Below are 4,527 nucleotides of genomic sequence, written 5' to 3'. Positions count from 1 at the left end.
GGCGGGGCCCGGCAGGCCCAGGCGGCCAGCAGGACCCGAGCTAGGCTTTCCCTTCGTCCCCGCCCCGCAGCTCCACCTGCCGCAAAAGACTCTCCCTTCGGTGGACCAGCCAGTTTTACCACATTTTTCGGTCTCAAGGACCATGCTCCAATCCCGTTTGGGCTCTCTCACGTCACTTGGGAAGTTGCGGCGGTTCTAAGGAATTCCAGAGCCCCTTCAGTGGTGGGCGGCAGAGAAAGGCTGAGACTGGGAGGCCAGGTGCAGCCTCTCCGCCTCTAATATGCCGTCCTCCCTGGTATCTTATAAGGACAAGGACAGTGTCTTTTATTAGCCCCCTATGAAATGAATTAATATTTAGTCGGAACTTGAAATATACTAACCAAAACCACTCCACAGGGAGTTAGGTGATTCTAGGCTCTCCTCATACTAGCATTAAACATTTGAAGCAATTTCAAGGGCCCAGACCAATATCTTAAACTCATTAAGAAATTTGTATTCCCGAGCAAAAACCTGTTAGCTACCGTTTACAGTGGTCCCGAGCCCGGCAGCAGCAACACCACCTGGAAACTTTTCAGAAATGCAAATACTTGGGCTCCACCTTAGACCTACTGAATCAAGCTCTAGGGGTGGAGCTCAGCAATCTGCAGTGGTTCTGAGGCACACTAAAGTTTGAGAACCATTAATCTATTACTCTGCATGCTTTTCCACCCAAAAGCTTCCTCATGGGGGTGGGATAGGGTGAATTAAATTTTAAATGGGAAGAGTAAGATATACATGGCCCCAAAACAGGAGTGAAGTGGAAGGTACTTGAGGAAGGTCACTAACAAATTTAAACAAAACTGCACAACACTCTGGGTACCCAGTATTCATTTCCCAGCTCCTGCCAGTCTGTCCACCTGGCAAATAAGGGGCCTTTCAGTACATTCTTCCCTAGAGACCTCCAGAATTTAAGCATTCCCTAAGAAGCCTGTCCCCTCTTCACACTACTCCCTTGGTGATTTCATCCCCACCTCTCTCCCTCTCTAGTTATGGCCTTAACTATCACCATAAGCGGCTATTTTCCACACCTCCTATTTCCAGCCCACTTTCCTGAGCTTTGGCCCAAATATCCAAGTCTGTTGTTCAAACACTACCACTAGATTTCCCCCTTCATTCTTTCAACTTGCCCTTCTTTCCTGACATACAAGGCCCTCCAGGATCAGAGGCCCTTTCCTCATGCTTCCTCTGCCTAGAAAGTACTTCCCACCTTTGAACAATTATTCATCTATTAAGACTCAACTCATTACTGGAGGGGAAGAGGGTGGGAAAGGGTGAGCAAAAGGGGTAAAGGGGCACATATATATGGTGATGAATAAAAACTAGACTACTGGTGGTAAGCATGATGCAATCTATACAGAAACTGATATATAATAATGTACACCTGAAATTACACAGTGTTATAAACCAATAAGACCTCAATAAAATAACTAAAAAAGACTCAATTCAAAGATTGCCCATCTCCTTCCTGGTTCAAGAAACTTTTCCTGACCTCCTCCTTTCCCTTACCTTCCCTTGGATAGACTTACTCTCTTTTTGCGCCCAACTAAACATTTTATAGATGTCCACTGTAGCACATTTAACAGTGGAGTCATAACACATGAGCATTTAACTTCCCTGCATTCAACCACATAAACTTAGCAAAAACAAAACACCTATGAAGGTCATCATATGTTCATGTAAAGTAGGAGTCATTATGCTTTTCCCAATGTGAATATCCCATTGTGTCAGAGTCTAGTATTTAAATATACTTTTTGTACAGTTATAGCAGTAATTTTGTGCCCCAGGGGACATTTGGCAATGTCTGGAGACATTTTTGGTTGTCACAACACGGGGGGAGAGTGTTACAAGAATCTAATGGGTAGAGGCCAGGGATGCTACTAAATGTTCTACAGTGCACTGGACAGCTCCCTATAACAAAGAATTACTCACTCCAAAACGTCAATAGTGCTAAGGTTAAGAAACCCTGAGTTAGAGTGATCTTTCTAAAGAATAAATAAAGGTCACGTCATTCCCTTGATTAAACTCCTCCAATAGCTTCCCACTGGAACCAGAATAAAGTCCAAACTCCTGGTCATAGTCTATTAGGCCCTGCCTACCTCTCTGATCTCATCCCTCCTCACCTTCCTTCTCAATCACTACTCTGGTCAAAGTGGCTTTCTGTGCAAACATACCAAGCTTGTGACCAAATACACCAGAGATTCTCAGATCTTTGCACTTGTTCCTTCTACTATATTCTTCACTGTATGTATCATCTCAAATGTCATCCATCTCCTCAGAGGTAGGTATTCCCTGAACATTGTAGCATTAGTAGCTGCCACTGCCACCACCACCACTACCAGTTATACACACTCATTCCCCTACTTAATTTTCTTTATAACACTTAAAAGCATCTGAGATTCTGTGTTTACTGTTTGTCTCCCTCACTAGAATGTGAGCTCCTTGAGAACAAGCATATCCCTAGAGTCTAGTAATAAATGCTCAACAAATATCTGATTGACTACAACACAGCCCCCAAAACCCAAGCCAACTATTTCATCTGGTGATCAACTAAATAAACAAAGATTTGTTTTGAATACTGGAGGAAAAACAAACTCTAATAGACCTGTTGAGAGGAGGATATGTTGGAATCTAATGTAGTGCTATCCTAAGAGATTTTCAATGTAGTTTTGAAAATACAATTTTTTTCACTTCATTTGCTTACTTTAAAAATATAACTCCATTACATTGCTCTTGCTTACGTCAGTCTTCTATTAAACTGTAAATACTTTAAGGGCAGAAGCCATCTTAGAATCCTCAGCATTTAGCATGAAGCTAGGCATTTAGACTTTCAGGTACTACCATTACTCTTCTACTAAGGTGGAAATTTTTGTGTCACCTGTTACTGTGTGGTTTCTGTCTCTTGATAAGAGTCTGATAGATATGTCACCCTTAATCCATCACAATCAGTAACCAAACTCGAGAGATTTTACTTTCATGTTCTACCTATAAAATGTCACTACCTACTTATTTACTTTGTTATAGCTAGAAATTACCTCCTTTCCATGCCCACTACTATCACCTTAGCTGACATCCGATTATCATGCCTGAACCATGACAATAGCGTCCCAACTATTTTTCCATCATCAAACCATCTTACACAGTACTGCCAGTTCCATCTGTTTATGTTGCTAAGTAAAATTCAAAGTGGTATGTATTCAATAACAGCTACCATTTATTAAGTACATACTATGTGCTAGGCAGTATGTTAAGCAATTAATATTCTCATTTTATATGTTCTCTTAAGATTGAAAAAATTTTTTTGGCAATAGCTTTATTGATATAATCCACTCATACAAAGTGTACAATTCAATGGTTTCTAATACATTCACAGAGATGTACCATCACCACAATCAATTTTAGAACATCACCCCAAAAATAAAGCCCATACCATTAAGCCATCACCCCCAAAACCTTCACCCTCCTCATCATTATGCTGCTACTAATCTACTTTCTGTCGCCATAGATTTGCTTATTCTGGACATTTCATGTAAGTGCACTTATACAATATGTGGTCTTTTGTGACTGGCTTCTTTCACTTAACATGAACATAGGTGAACATGTTTTCAAGGTTCACCCATGTTGTAGCATGAATCACTACTTCATTCCTTTTTATGACCAAATATTTCATTACAGTGGATATACCACATTTTGTCTATCCATCAAGTTGATGGACATTGGTTTTTGTTTTTTTTTTTTTACCTTTTGGCTATTAGAAATAATTCTGCTATAAATATGTGTGTACATATTCTCATTTCTCATGGGTACATACTGAGGACTAGAATCTCTGGATCAAATGGGTAACTCAATGTTTAACTTCTTGAGGAAATGCTAGACTGTTTTCCAAAATAGTTGTACCACTCTATGTCCCCACTAGCAGTGTATGGAGGGTTGCAATTTCTCTACATCCTCATTAACATCTGTTATTATCTTTTTGACTATTGTCATGCTAGTGGGTGAAATGCTATTTCACTATAGTTTTGATTTGTATTTCCTGATGACTAATGATGTTGAGCATCTTTTCATGTGCTTATTGATCAATTGTATATCTTCTTTGGAGAAACATCTATTCAATCCTTTGCCCATTTTTTAAATTGGGTTATTGTTCCTTTTTTTTATTGAGTTGTAACAGTTCTTTACATATATTCTGGATACAAGTCCCTTATCAGATATATGATTTATGAATATTTTCTCCCATTCTTTTCACTTTCTTGATGATGTCCTTTGAAGCACAAAGCTTTTAAATTTTTTTTAAAAGATTTTATTTTTCCTTTTTCTTCCCAAAGCCCCCGGTACATAATTGTGTATTTTTAGTTGTGAGTCCTTCTAGTTGTGGCACGTGGGACGCTGCCTCAGCATGGCTTGATGAGTGGTGCCATGTCCGCACCTAGGATCCGAACCTGCAAAACCCTGGGCCACAGAAGCAGAGCGTGCGAACTTAACCACTCAGCC

The sequence above is a fragment of the Equus quagga genome, chromosome 2 (genome assembly GCF_021613505.1).
Source record: "Equus quagga isolate Etosha38 chromosome 2, UCLA_HA_Equagga_1.0, whole genome shotgun sequence".
Classification (NCBI taxonomy): Eukaryota; Metazoa; Chordata; class Mammalia; order Perissodactyla; family Equidae; genus Equus; species Equus quagga.
This window is presented reverse-complemented; position numbering follows the sequence as displayed.